This window comes from Sus scrofa, chromosome 9, assembly GCF_054392235.1.
Source record: "Sus scrofa isolate SSC_HxYL_T2T_F1_AM1 chromosome 9, Sscrofa_HxYL_maternal_Yorkshire_Landrace_v2.0, whole genome shotgun sequence".
NCBI classification, from domain to species: domain Eukaryota; kingdom Metazoa; phylum Chordata; class Mammalia; order Artiodactyla; family Suidae; genus Sus; species Sus scrofa.
This window is the reverse complement of record NC_139391.1, coordinates 58701046-58716353: the sequence shown is the minus strand read 5'-3', so window position 1 is coordinate 58716353 and position 15308 is coordinate 58701046. Positions and strand designations below refer to the sequence as shown.

General features: G+C 44.5%; 1 protein-coding gene and 1 long non-coding RNA gene across 5 annotated transcripts in view; one reads left to right on the top strand and one right to left on the bottom strand.

Moving 5' to 3' along the window:
- The window catches only part of NTM (neurotrimin), a 1001303-nt gene that overhangs the window by 526644 nt on the left and 459351 nt on the right, over positions 1-15308 (bottom strand). The gene's annotated exons all lie outside the window — the stretch shown is intronic.
- The window catches only part of LOC146399937 (uncharacterized), a 31847-nt gene continuing 21468 nt past the window's right edge, over positions 4930-15308 (top strand). Inside the window, exon 1 of the long non-coding RNA XR_014815590.1 lies at positions 4930-4951. This is a non-coding gene — a long non-coding RNA (uncharacterized LOC146399937). The remainder of the gene's footprint in view (positions 4952-15308) is intronic.

Sequence of the window (15308 nt, the reverse complement as noted above, 5' to 3'; positions counted from 1 at the left end):
CCTATACCAGAGCCACAGCAATGCAAGATCCGAGCCATGTCTGCTACCTACACCACAGCTCACGGAAACACTGGATCCTTAACCCACTGAGCAAGGCCAGGGATCGAACCTACAACCTTATGGTTCCTAGTCAGATTTGTTAACCACTGAGCCATGATGGGAACTTCAAGAAATAGGTAAATTCTTAAAAAATATATAGCATACCAAGACTGAATCATGAAGGAGAAATTTTGAATAGACTGAGGAAGGAGTCCAACACCCAACAAAGAAAAGCCCAGAACTAGAGGGTTCACTAGTGGATTCTACCGAAAATTTAAATGTTAATACCATTTTTTCTCAAACTCTTCCAGAAGTTTGAGGAGGAATGAACAGTCCCAAACTCATTTCATGAGTTTAGCACAACTCTCATACCAAAGCCAGATAAAGACACTATAAGAAAATAAAACTAGAGACCAAAATGCCTAATAAATATAAATGCAAAAATTCTCAGCAGAATATTAGCAAACTGGAGTTTCCATCGTGGCGCAGTGGTTAACGAATCCGACTAGGAACCATGAGGTTGCGGGTTTGGTCCCTGCCCTTGCTCAGTGGGTTAACGATCCGGTGTTGCCGTGAGCTGTGGTGTAGGTTGCTGACGCGGCTCGGATCCCGCGTTGCTGTGGCTCTGGCGTAGGCTGGTGGCTACAGCTCCGATTCAACCCTTAGCCTGGGAACCTCCATATGCCGCGGGAGCGGCCCAAGAAATAGCAACAACAACAACAACAACAACAAAAGACAAAAAGACAAAAAAAAAAAAAAAAAGAATATTAGCAAACTGAATTCAACCGTAGATATACAGTTCCATGCACCATGATCAAGCAGGATATATGTCTGGGATGTAGGAATGATTCAATATATGCAAATCAATAAATGTTATGCACCACATTAACAGAATGAAAGATAAAAAAAATCATATGATCATCTTAAGAGATTCAGAAAAATCATTTGAAAAAAATACATCCTCTCATTATTAAAAAAATAAATAAATAAAACATCTCAACAAATTGGGAGTAAAAGGAACATACCTCAACATAATAAAGGCCATATACAACAAGCCCACAGCTAATGTCACACTCAGTGGTGAAAGGTGAAAAGTTTTTCCTTTAAGTTCAGGAACAAAACACATATGCTTATTCTTACCACTCCAATTCAACATAGTTCTAAAAGTCCAGGCCATCACAACTGGGCAAGAAAGGGAAATAAAATATACCTTAATCAGAAAGGAGGAGGTAAATTTGTCTTTGCAGATGGCATGTTCTTCCCTCTCTCTCTGTCTCTGTCTCTCTTTTTCTTTTTATGACTGCACCTGCTGCATAAGAAGATTCCAGGGCTAGGGGTCAAATCAGAGCTGCAGCTGCAGGTCTACCCCACAGCCACAGCAACATCAGATCCAAACTGCCTCTGTGACCTATGCAGCACGTGGCAACATCGAATCCTTAACCCACTGAGCAAGGCCAGTGACTGAACCCACCTCCTCATGCAGGCTGCATCGGGTCCTTTACCCACTGAGCCACAACAGGAACTCCCAGTATATTCTTCATATAAACTTTCTAAAGACTCCACCAAAAACATGTTAGAACTAATAAACCATTTGTTAATGTTACAGGATACAAAGCTAACATACAGAAATTAGTTATATTTCTGAATACCAACAACAAAGTTTTTAAAAAAGAAATAAATAAAATAATCCCACTCACAGTAGCATCAAAAAAAATAAAATGATGAAATACTTGGGAATGATTTTAATCAAGGAGGTGAAAGATCTGTACACTGAAAAACACAGACTTTAATGAAGGAAACTGAAGAAGACACAAACAAATAGATATTCCATATTCATACTGAAAGGGTTGATATTGTTAAAATGTCTAGTCGCCCAAAGCTATTAATAGTTTCAAAGCAAACCCCATCAAAATTCCATGGCATTATTCACAGAAATAGAAAAAAAGTCTAAAATTTTATGGAGTCACAAAAAACTGTCAATACCCAAAGCAATCCTGAGAAAGAAGAAAAAAGCTGGAGGCATCACTTCCTGACTTCAAACTCTACTACAAAGCTATAGGAATCCAAAGAGCATGGTGCCAGCATAAAAAGAGTCATAGAGACCAAGGGAACAGAATCAGAAGCCCAAGAAATAAACCCTTGCATATATAGTCAGTTGGTATGTGATGAGGGAGCCAAGAATACTAAGTGGAAAAGTGATGTTGGGAAAAATGGATCCACATTAAGAAGACGAAATTAGACCCCATCTTACACCATCTGACTTATCACACTTAGCAAAATGACATCAAAGTCCATCCATGCTGCCACAAATGACAGAATTCCCCTCCTTCTCAGAACTAAAAACCATCCCATTGTACTTATATACCACATCATCTGTTTATATGATCTATGCAGTCTTGAAAGCAGGGTATTGCAGTTCCTTACTATTATCATACTGTTTATTTCTTCCTTTATATCTGTCAGTATTTGCTTGGTATCTTAGGTGCTAAAATGTTGGATGCATCTATATTTATGACTGTTATAGCTCTTTCAAGAATTGACCCCTTGGAGGTTCCTTCTATGGTACAGTGGGTTAAGAATCTGACTGCAGCAGCTTGAGCAGCACAGGTTCAATCCCTGGCCCAGTGCAGTGGGTAAAATGATCCAGCATTGCTACAGCTGTGCTATAGTTCACAGCTGAAGATCAGATTCAATCCCTGGCCCAGGAACTTCCAATGCCATGGGTATAGCCACTAAAAAAGAAAGAAAGAAAGAAAGAAAGAAAGAAAGAAAGAAAGAAAGAAAGAAAGAAAGAAAGAAAGAAAGAAAGAAAGAAAGAAAGAAAGGAAGGAAGGAAGGAAGGAAGGAAGGAAGGAAGGAAGGAAGGAAGGAAGGAAGGAAGAAAAAAAGAAGGTTAAGGAACTCGACTAGCATCCATGAGGATGCGGGTTCTATCCCGGGCATCGCTCAATGGGTTAAGGATCCGGCGTTTGCTGAGAGCTGTGGTGTAGGTTACAGACATGGCTTGGATCTGGCATTGCTGTGGCTGTGGGGTAGGCTGGAGGCCATAGCTCCGATTAGACCCCTAACCTGGGAACCTCCATATGCCTCAAGTATGGCCCTAAAAGACAAAAAGACAAAAAGGTTAAAAAAAAAAAAAAAGGAAGGAAGGGAGGAAGGAAGAATTGACCCTTTTATCATTATATAATGACCTACTTTTTTCTCTTTTTACTATTTTTGGCATGAAATATCTTCATCCTGATATAAGTATAGCTATCATTGCTTTCTCTTGGTTTCCATTTTTATAGAATATCTTTCTCCATCCCTTTACTGTGAAACTCTGTGTGTCCTCAAACTTGACATGAGTCAGAGACTTTCCTTTTCCATTTATTTTCTTCCTGTCATGACTATCATTGGTTCATGGAAAGGGAAGAGTTTAGGGGCCAGTGAGCAGACCAGAACCAGAACCACAGCACCATCTACAGTTCTCTCCATTTAAATAAAAATCTGAACTCTTGTGGGGAAGCAGATTTGAATGAAATATGAAATTGCAATGTTAAGCCAGACTGGTTAGGTTTTAAACTTTTAATAAATTGAATAGTTACAGGATTATACAGATGTTATTAAGAATCCCTATTGGTCATAGGGGAAAGGGAATTTTATTTTTAAGGAAGATTGACAGAAGTTATTATAAAAGCATTCTGCGTTTATATTCAAAATGAGAACACCCACTACCACGCTTGTATCAGGACACACCATCTCTCTTCTCCCACCACTATAATGTTGGCGCTGTTATGCCTTCCAGCTAAACTCTATCCTGCTCTCAATATTTCACTTGGGTCTTATCCCCTCCAGCCTTCTCCAGGACCTGATAGTGTTGATTTTCCTTTTACTCTTTTGTATAAGTAGCTGTTCTCTATATCTACATTTAAATGTACTCAATCTATCTTCAGGATCTTTTCCTTGACTCCATGCCTCTCTTCACCCATTTATCATCTTGCTTACACAGTCAAACTTATTCTCAATAGAATTGTATATAATGGATCTATTTCCTCTTCTCCCTATTACTCCTCATCCCACTGCATTACCTATCGTCTTAGGGTGTCATGCTAAGGCTTTGATAACTTTCACATTATTGACCCATGGGCACCTTGTCTCTCCCCATCTCATTTGCCTCAGTCATCAACATTTTACATTGTTAACCACTCTCCTTGGCTAGTTTGGCTGCTCTACTTCTACATCTCTTGCCTCTTCTCTTCTGCAAGTTTATCCCTCTCACTGGCCATCATAGTTGGATTTAATCAAAGCATACACACAGGCCTTCCTCATTTTATAGTAGCTTCTCCCTAAGACATTTCACTCATATGCAGAGTTTGACCTATGAATTAACATACGTGACAATCATCTCCAAATCTAAATCTCTAGCCCAGACCTCTTTTCTGCGCTCCAAAATGTTCCAACATCATACACAACATTTCCTCCAGGATTGAATTTCAAAGGTACTTCCTACTCTCCATAGCCAAGGCTAAATTCAAGATTTTCCTTGTGAAATCTTGTCCTGGGTCACTAAATAATGCCATCATTCATTCAGTTGTCATCCTTGACCCTATCTTCTTTTTACCACCCAAATCCATCACTTGGTCCTACTGATATTTACCTATTAAATATCTCTCAAGTCTATTAATTTATTTCCATTTCTATTTTGTCCATCCTGCCATACCTTAGTCCTAATATTTTCTCACCCAGAAAACAGCAATAGCCTCAAAGGAATCTATCCACACTCAACTTTTCCATAATGAATCCTAGAAAGAAGAGACAAGAGTACCTTTTTAAAATGCAAATTTGGCCATGGTATCCTCTGCTCAAAATCTTCATGTAAAGAGCCAAGCCCCTAACATGACCTATCAATCCTCAAAGAAGTCAAAGTCATAAAGTGCCAGCCTCACTTCCAGCTTCACTCCATCATGTCATGGGTTGAATTGTGTCCCTCTCCCACAAAACCATACCTTGATGTCCTCAATTCTAATACCTCCAAATATGTTCTTATTTCTATGTAGGGTCCTTGCAGACGTGATTAGTGGTTAGACTGAGGTCACACTAGAGTAGGGTGGGCCCCCATCTAATTTTGTTGATGTCCTTATAAAAAGGGAAGATCTAGATAGAGACATACCCACAGGGGGAATGTCACCTGATGATAAAGCATCAGTGTGATGCTTCCACAACCAAGGAACACCAAAGATGGTCAGGAAGCCACCAGAAACCAGGTGAGAGGCATGGAACGGATCCCCGCGCAGCCCTTAAAGAAGCCAACACTGGTGACACTGTGGTCTCAGACTTCTAGCTTCCAGAAGTGAGACAACATATTTCTGTTGTTATGAACTACCCAGTTTATCACAGCAGTGCTCTTTGTTCTGTAAGAGAGAGAGACGCTCAGGCCCCCCCTTCTCTGCCTGTAATGTGTGTCCCTCCCACAATGAACACTACACACGCCTTTCTTTCTCTCTTTCACTTTAACTCTGACTCTTTCTCCAGTTCCTTGACCAGATGGGGAGAGGTATTCCTGAGAAAGACCAGCCTAAACAATTTTCATTTTTCATTTGACTCGTTTCAGTTCATAATCATGTACCATCCATGTCATTCTTTGATGAGTGTAATATCTGTCACAGTGTAGGCAAGCAAAAATTTATTTGCTATTTGAATGAATACATGAATATTTACATAAATACATATTCTGGGTTGATTTAAATGCAAGTCCAGGCAGCATTCTTTTTTCCCTCATCCATGCTCCCCTCGTGATTTATCTGTCCACTATTACAGAATGAGCCACATTGATTACCTTCTACTACGTAGCTTATGTCACATGATGCACCCCCCTTGAAAGCAGAGGCTGTGACTTCTCTGAGCCTTAAGTTCCCAAAGTCAGCACTAATCTGGAACCCTGTGGGCACCCAGCACATATGTGTGGAAGTGAATTGTGTAGAAATTGTAGGACACAAGAGACTGGAGGACGTGGAAGAAATGCAAGGGATAATTACTACCAAATGGTTTGAATTATCTTTCCCTACAGTAGGAGTTTTTAAAGGTGCTGTTTCTGTAAGTAAAGTGATGCCCGATAAGTTCCTCTGTTGAGCCTCAAGCTTCTGTAGAAGAAAATTAAATGTCTCTTCCTCAGATTCATTTATAACTCACAACTTAGCGGATGTGCTCACAATGCCTTTTGAGAATTCTTTTCAATTCTCTTTATCCTCTTATTCTCCCTCCTCTCTTAGATGTGTGTAACCCAGGGGAAAACAAAGCACTTCAATGCAACTAACACTGTAATCATACCCAGCCTAACCGCACAGAGAACAAACAGAAACCGGAATCTCTTCCACTTACTCTCACATCTCCCTAACTTAACACTCTTATATTTGGACACTTTACATGGAAACCCAGGCCAAAGTAATGGCCTTCTATGTCTGGGGTTAGCCATTGAAACCCATTTCGTTCCCATTGAAATAATATAACCACCATTGCTTCTCTAACTCATCATGGTTTGTTTGTTTTATTTTGTTTTTATTTTTATTTTTATATTTTTGTCTTTTTGCCTTTTTCTAGGGCTGCTTCCCACAGCATGTGGAGGTTCCCAGGCTAGGGGTTGAATCGGAGCTGTAGCCACCAGCCTACGCCAGAGCCACAGCAACGCGGGACCTGAGCCACATCTGCGACCTACACCACAGCTCTCAGCAACGCAGGATCCTTAACCCACTGAGCAAGGCCAGGGATCGAACCCGCAACCTCATGGTTCCTAGTTGGATTCATTAGCCACTGCGCCACAATGGGAACTCCATGTTTGTTTTATTTTAAGCCATGTACATCAGGACCTTTTGAAGAAGGCAGAGCCATCTTATCAACATAATATCGATATGACTGGAAAGTGCTCTTTTCAGTGAAGCAATGCTAACACTAATAATAACTTATATTCCCATATTTCTTTTTATCCAAATTTTCCAAGGCTGTATTTAAAGACTCTTTCCAATATATAAGTTCAAACCAGAAGTATTATCCATGGTCAGCAGAGAACAAAAACCAGATACCTGCTAATAAGAACTCAGGTCACAGGTCATGCAGGTGGTTCATAGCAAACACTTTCATTCAACTGAGAAATAATATGCATCTCCTGCGGGCCAGATGAACTAAATCTACTTATTATAGTATTTCTCCCATCTCTAATTTAATACTCAACTAATGCCTTGGCTATTTAATCTTCCTCTGAAGAAGGACAAAATCAAGAGATTTAGATGAATTTGAAGAGGTGAGGGATTGCAGGATTGGATAACACCTCCAGTGGTCAAGTGTTCTCTTATCCAGCATTGGAGAAGAAAATAACCTTCTAAGGGTGAATGAGGACTTTGCATGGTCTCAGAATGCCCTGTGGTTATCACTGTGAGGGCAAGAACCTCCCAAGGAATGTATTTTCTTCGCCATTCCTAACAGACTTTGAGGTGCCTCTGTGAAAGCCAGGCTCCTATTGGATCAAAGCCACAGCTCACTTACCTCCTGACTCTAAGCATTCAAAACAAGAACGTTTCTGCTCTCTGCCCAAATGGATATTGCCTTTTAGTCTATTCACAGAGATGAGGTATTTTCTTGGGTATGTGGCTTTCCTTTTCAACCTGCCTTTTTTGAGGAGCAAATCAGCCCTTCAACCTTGAAAACCCATCTCCGCCCCCACCTTACTTTTCATAATTTCCCCTTTCCCATCCACCCCGTCCTTCGGAAAGAGATAGCATTAAGCCCATGGAAAGGCGATGCGCCTTCACTCAAATGTGGGAATGCATATGAGCTCCACACAGAAATAACACATTACCTTGACATCAGGAAAAACGATGCACCGGAGTTCCCTGTTTTCCCTTTTCCTTTACCACCTCCTCATTCAAGACACTGAAACCAGCTGTTATGAGGGGCTGGTATTTGCTTTCCAAAAGCAGAAAAGCTCCCTCTGTACACATATTCTTATTCTTCCTACTGATCCGAGCGTTAATAGTATTTGACAGATTGGTAATTTAGTTTTTTTTTTTAAATACCATAATTCATTTAGAGCCATTCTGCTTTTTTATTGTACATTTTACACATTGGTGCACAGAAAACATTGTCATTTTGTCACAATTCTATTCCTTCCAGGAGTCATTCATTCAAGAGGGCTGCATGAGAGTCTCTGGGGATTGGGGGTGGGGGTGGGGGGGTTGTGGCAGTGCCAGGAGGCCAAGGGGACCTGGAAGAGAACAAGCGGAGGGGGTGTGAAGGAAGAGCATCTGGGGTGGAGGTGGGGAGCTGGGACAGAAACAAAAGACAGAGGATGATTAAGAGGGGGGACAAGTGCATGAGGAAACAATGAGAATTGCAAAGAAGGAAACAACATAAAAGTACAGCAGGCCCCTGACCCCACTTTCTGCCCGCTCCAAAGGGATCTGCACGGTGTCCTGACATCATTTGAGTTTTTATTGCGAGAGGAAGGAAATTGCTCCTCCACGTCCCCAAAGTGCAGTTATGAAAAGGTGACGAAGACGGTGAAGACAAAGCCTTATGTGCACACATCAGAGATATTCCTCCAAGCAGGAACCCATTCCACTGTCTCTTTGGGGTATGACCAGGAAAGCTGTTGGAGCTTCGCCTCCTCCTTCAAGTGCCAGGGCTCTGTCCACAAGGTCACAATCCCATGTGTGCTCCAGCCCCTGGGAATGGAGTCTGAAGGAAGGGAGCGGGGGTGGGGGGGGGGAAGCTTCTCCCTCCTAGGAGCCTCTCACCCCCCAGGACACCCGGGCCACTCTGTGCCAGACAGATATTTAAATCCACGCCTGCCATTTCCTGTGTGGTCTCCGAATGCTAAGCACTGAGCTCTTGCTTTTCTGCCTTACTCCTCACCGCTCCTCTGGGAGGTTAGTGTGATTATTCTCCTTTTACCAATGAGGAAACACAACCTGAGAAGTTTAGTCGTTGTTTGCAATCAGAAAATTAGCGAAGGTGAGAATCCAGACTCGAGACGGATTCTGACAGCAAAACCTAGGTTTTTGCCAGTGTGCCCACCTGACTTGCTGACGTCTCCAGGCAAACAGAGGAGAGAGTGCCAGGGGTAATTAAGCAGCGCATTTTTCACAGACTGGGGACCACCCCTGCCTGGGTGACAAGAAAGTGTGCGTCTGTGACTATAGCTTCTACCTGTCGATGGCTGAGGACAGAAACTGGTCACCAAGAAAAACAGGAGGAAGAGATGCATCTCCTGTTCCATTAGGAGGATGGTGAGGCTTCCCTTCAATTAAAACATCCTGGATGGTGGGAGAGCAAGACCTAGAGCTCAGGGGGAGTGGTTTTCCTGCCCTGGTGCTCTCTTCTGCCTGGCCAAGCAAAGAGAGAAATCTCTGTGATCGCATGCGAAAGGGGAGTAGCAATCCCTCCGTTTCATTCCCTTACACTTTTAGGAGAAAACCCCTCTCAAGACAGCTTGGCATTACCCACTAGAGCACAGTGGGCAATCCCCCGCCCGGGTCCCGGAGATGTAAACCCAAACATGACGGCAGCAACCTGTGTAACCGCAGAAAGTGAGGAAGCAACAAAACACCTTCCTACTGAGGAACAGGCAAGCAGATGGCTGCGATGTGCGCCATGCCAAATACAGGCTCCAGGGGCAAAACGAAGGCACTTTCAGCTGGCGTATCGGACAGAAGGACGTCATCGACAGAACTTTCAGACTGTTGAACACATACGCTGTGATGATAATTGTGTCCTTATTTTTTTATCTGTTTTTGTTTTTGTCTTTTTAGGGCCACAGCCATGGCATATGGAGGTGGCATATGGAGGTCCCCAGACTAGGGGTCCAATCGGAGCTGTAGCCACTGACCTACACCACGGCTCACGGCAACGCCAGATCCTTAACCCATGAACAAGTGCTGGGATCGAACCTGCTATTTTACACTGTTTAGCAACAAATGGGCATGGTAGAAATCTGTACGGAGGCCTGGAATGACAGATCTCAATCTGGGAATAGTATGGACTCCTGTGGGGAGGGAGAGAGGCTGAAAGGGTCAGGGAACCATCCTTAGGAGGCCTCACCTGGACAGGTGACATACTTTTGGTTAATCTGGGTGGTAGCTATGCTCATGTTCATCTTCCCTCTTTCTGCCTCTTTTGTCGGTTTAACATCTTTCACAATCCATATATTTTTTTGGCCATTTCTTAGGCCACTCCCTTGGCATATGGAGATTCCCAGGCTAGGGGTCGAATCGGAGCTGTAGCCACCAGCCTATGCCAGAGCCACAGCAACGTGGGATCTGAGACGCGTCTGCAACCTACACCAACAGCTCACGGCAACGCCGGATCCTTAACCCACTGAGCAAGGCCAGGGATCAAACCCGCAACCTCATCGTTCCTAGTCGGATTCGTTAACCACCGAGCCACGACGGGAACTCCAACAATCCATATTTTTTAATTGAAAAATATATGAAAACAAGCAGGGAAAGTCCTAGACACCAACAAGAACAATCACTGGGATGGGTAACTCCATTCCCCAGGGAGCCAAAGTGAGGATCAGGCCCCAGGTCCAGGGGGAAAGCTTCTCCCCAGACCACAGTGCGGCTTGGGTGGCAGGAGAGGGACCAGGACCAGGTAGAGATGTGATGGGTGAAGACAGAGGGGATGGAGGATGGAGGACTGAGACCCACCCAAGGGGTAGAGGAGGGGCCCTTGTTAATCCCGCCAGGCTGTTGTGGTTGAAAGAACCCACTTCGCTCCCAAGCAGCCGCTTATGTTATTATTTCTCTCAGCGGGTTTCAAGCTGCCTGCAATTCTCTGTTAGTTAATAAGAAAAGTGAGAGATGCAACAATTGCTTTTGCTTGGCTGGCTTGTAAAGGCTTTGTCACTCAAAAATGGAACAAAGGCCCTAATAACACCCTGTGCAGTAAAGGCAAGTGTCAGAGAACAGACCGAAATCAATTATCTGGGTGAGACTCAGACACGCGCATACAGCAGCATCTCCATCATATAATCCCATTAACAGGGGGCCGCCACGCTTGCGGGAGAGCAGAGCCACACAGGAAAAGGATAATTAAAAGTAAGTAAAGGAAACGAGCCCTTGGTGCCTCTGTCATGGCCCTGAACACGAGCGTGGTCCCAGCAGACGAGGTGGGCCTCCCACGAGGCTCCTGTGTGAGGAGGCTTGGAAATTGGGGGAAGCCTTTGGAGGCTTGCTGGCCAAACCTGCTTGAGAGTGACCTTTAGGGATTGCAAAGGCCTGGGGTGCGCTGGGGGCCTAGCAGAAACTTCCTTCTGGAGATTTTCTCTGTGCATCTCTCTTGCCAATCTAATACTTAAGGAAACATGTGGATTGGAATGAAAAGAATGAATGAACATAGCAGTAGAATGCGTGGGTCCATGGTCTATTTGAGTTGCCCCTAAAGCAACCCATGAGGACTTGTAATGAGTCCATAGCCCAGACCTGACCCAAATCAAACACATTAAAATTTCTTGGGGCGGGTGGTGGAACCCAGTCGTCGGTGGACCCAGTCATTGGTGGTTTGCTGGGCTCCTCCAGGTGATTCTAAATGTGTGGCCAAAGCTGAGAACCTTTGGACTATTTGGTCTCTGACAGCCTCCGTCAGCTGGGTTTGTACGTTCTTATCAGGAACTTGGAGAGAGTAGCCAGAAGGCAGTTAGGACAAGTGGGATCTGATCTCACCTCTACCAATAACTACCTTTGTGACTCTGGGCCAGTAAGCTAAATTCTCCAAATCTCAGTGTCTTTGTCCATTAAAAGGGGGCAGGGGATTTGATTACCCGATCCCTTTGTGTTTGACAGTTCTCTGACCTTGAAACTCCAGGACCCAGAATTCATGTAGAACCACCAGCACCAATATTTACTAGGTGCTTTTTCTGTGTACTAAGCCTCTAAGGGGAGGTCAAAGATGCCATAGAACAAGGGGCAGAGAGAGGACCCTACAAGTCCTGCTCTGCATAGATGCTGGCTAGAAAGACAGACAGACAACCAGTAAGTGTGGATAAGCAGTACAGACAAGTGCTATAGCATTTCACACCATGACCCCTTCCCTTCAGCATCCTGGGTTACTGACAACGCCGGACACAGAAGGGATTCCATAACTATTGGTTGATGACTGAATAAATGAATGAATGGATGGTACCTCCCACGGGTGAATCAAAGTGTGGCTTGTCTTTGGAAATGGAGTATTTCTGCCTTACTAGATGGTAAAGAATCATCTTCCCCACCAATTTCCAAGAGGCGAATGGCTGCGCTGAATTGTGCTTGATGGTTTCTAATATCCTAACCCAGCTCCACAATCCAGGGATTCTATCAATATGCAAATGTATGACTTTGGAGCCAAGAGAGATAGGGCTTCTCCTCCAGGAAGGATGCATCTGTACCCAGGGAGAGTTTAGTCTCTGTCACTGGGTAGTGAGCGTTAGAGCTCTTTAAAAAATGGTCTTCCTGTTTAGTAAGTCAGTAGGAAAGAGTCTGTGCTGAAGTTGGGCAGGCCTGGGTAGTGGGGGGTCCCTCGTGCAGAGATACTGGCAGGATAGTAAAAAGCCATTTTAAATTAATTCCCTGGAAATCCTAGTGAAGGACGCACTGCAGCGTGAAGGTGGGCTCGGGAGCAAGGAGGGAGATTTCAGGTCATTGTCCCTCTCAGACGCCTTCAGTCAATAACTACTGGGTGCAGACACTGGGTAATGTGAGGGGGGCAAGTGGAGGGCAGTCACCAGCTCCCCAGCCCATCACTTTCAGGGTTGCTAGTGATGAAGAATCGCTTTGGAAGAAAGCAACCAGCGGGATTCTCCCTTATTTGCCAAGACAGTAAGTGGTATCATTCAAAGCCAGCAACAGCAGCTGGCAGCTTCTTTGCAGCCCCTGTGAGGGTAGGAAACTATCCAGAAGCCACTCAGGATAATCCGATGACATCAGGGGGCAGGGGTGAGTCTCAGGTCAGTGATGGTTCCTTGGAATGGTGTGGCTGAGACCTCGGTGCTAACAATGAGTTAATCCAGAAAAGTAGGACCAGAGGCAGCAGACTGTCGGCATAGAAGCTCAGCGCCTGCTCACACAACAGCCTTTGAAAAGATATAAGTGCACAAGGATTCCTGGGGTATTCATATTGCCGCCCCCCCGACCCCGCGCCCCAAGTGGCTCTTTATGTCATTGGCTGAGAGATGACAGAGCAGTGGTGGATTTGAGCCTGGTACCGTTGCTGTGAGGCTGCTACTGAGATGCCCAGTAAGAGACCAGGCTAGTTCAAGGTCAGGCTGAGGCCAGCTTCCTATTCCCAATAACACAAAAGATCTGGAGAAGCAGTTTTAGGATCAAGTTTTTTTTTTTTTAAATCATCAGCATCCACTAAATTCTCTCTCCCTAAATCCCTAAAGATGATTCTATTTTTTGAGCAGGTCTGTTCTATGTGAAATAATTCTTGGTCTTAAATGTCATGTATATACCCTGAGGCTGCAGTGCTTGGGGTGCAGTGGTAATGAATCAGATACATTATTAATACACAAGTACAATGACACACTGGGGTCTTTCAAGGAAATTCACGCAGGTACACAGAGCAGTCAGAACAGCCTGGACGTGAATGCAAAGAGAGCCTGAGAAATTCAGGGAGAGAGGCACCTTCATATGGTGAAATTAAAAACTGAAACAAGAGACCCAGCGGAACAGAAATCAGGTGGTGGTAGCCTCAAATGCCCACACAGCCTGCCGCCAGAATAGAAGTGTTTGGAAATAGAGGCAGCCCGTGGTTCAAAATCCCAGGGAGGGTAAAGGAAAATCTTTGGAAGTTCTAAACACTCAGAAACCCACTCAGAGTCCATGAAGCTAGACAGCCCCAATTCAACATTTATCCAGTTAATGTTCACTGAGCATCCGCTATGTTTTAGGCTGGGCTGACAGTGGACTCATGGCTTAGAAACCCTTAAGTGTTCAAGCTGCAAGGGTCTCACGTAGGACATGCCCTGATCTCGCTCTGCATAGGGATCTGGTCAACGACACAGCCCTGGAGCGCCTTTCACCTCCAAGACCTCTATTGTGATCTGTCAAAAAGCAAGCCAGCTAGTTCTAAGCCAACTCAGCCAGAAGAGAGTGGTACGATTTGGGGATAAGCCTCCAAGACTCAGGTTCTTCACCTGTCAATGATAACGTGACCTAAATACTCTTGAAACGCCTCTTCCAGCCGGAATTATTTCCCCACACAGAAGTCCATTGCCTTTGTCTTTGATCTATATTAACAAAGCCTCTAAGATATGGGGTACCCAAGAAGAGACCTTCGCCAGATGTTGCAAAAATATTAACTCTCCCTTTCCAGGGCTTTTCAGAAATAGTCATGCTAAGTGATCTTGGGGGAAACTGGCTACTCTGGGGAGTCCTGAGGGCTGAGGGACAGACACTGAACCCTAGGCTATACCACGTGACTCTGGCGAAACCAGGAGATGATTTGAGACCCGAGCATCTGAGATGCATTCATGATGAGTGACGAGCCTCAGCTGTTTCCCTCCACAGATTGCCTGGGTGGGATCCAGAATCAATCCTTCCTGCTTCTCAGTTTTGGGGTTGCGCTTTGGTTGTTATGTAATCCACAAATGTAGAATTTTCCAACCGCTAATGAGAGTACTTCACATTTAGAAATCGGAAAGCTTTCTGGATTGTAAATAAAGGAGGCGAAAAGAGAGGCTAATTTGGTTGCATTCTTAAAATGTTGAAATGGAAAACGATTGCCTCTTTGCAGGATCCCTCTCCTCATTCCCAGCTCCTCCCAGCTTTCCCAGTGCTCCCCACCCCCCAGCCTGCAAATCAGAGGCTCAGAGATGCTGCTGCGCAGCCTGCCCACATGCTGGAATCTGCTCCCACCACCTGGAAGGAAGCAAGATTAAAGGCAGCTGCTTAATCCTCCTGCAAAGCTCCTTAAGCGTTTCTATCAGGGTCAGCTCAGTCAGTGCTCACTCAACCTGCCTCTGGAAAATATCCCAATTTAGGCCTTTCTGCTGACTGTCAAGGTGGGAGAAATGAGAGGCCTGATCCTGATCAGGAGAAGGGTGGGGAGAGACACATGGTGGGGAGAGACACATGGTGGGAAGACTGGAGGTGGGGAGGATGGTCAGCCATCCCTTCCCTGTGCATGCAGAGAGGGCCTCCTGGACCCACCCCTGTGATGGTTTCAGTTTCTTTTTTTCTCTTTCTTTCTTTCTTTTTTTTTTTTTTTTTTTTTTTTTTTTTGCTTTTTAGGGTTGCACCTGTGGTATGTGTACGTACCCAGGC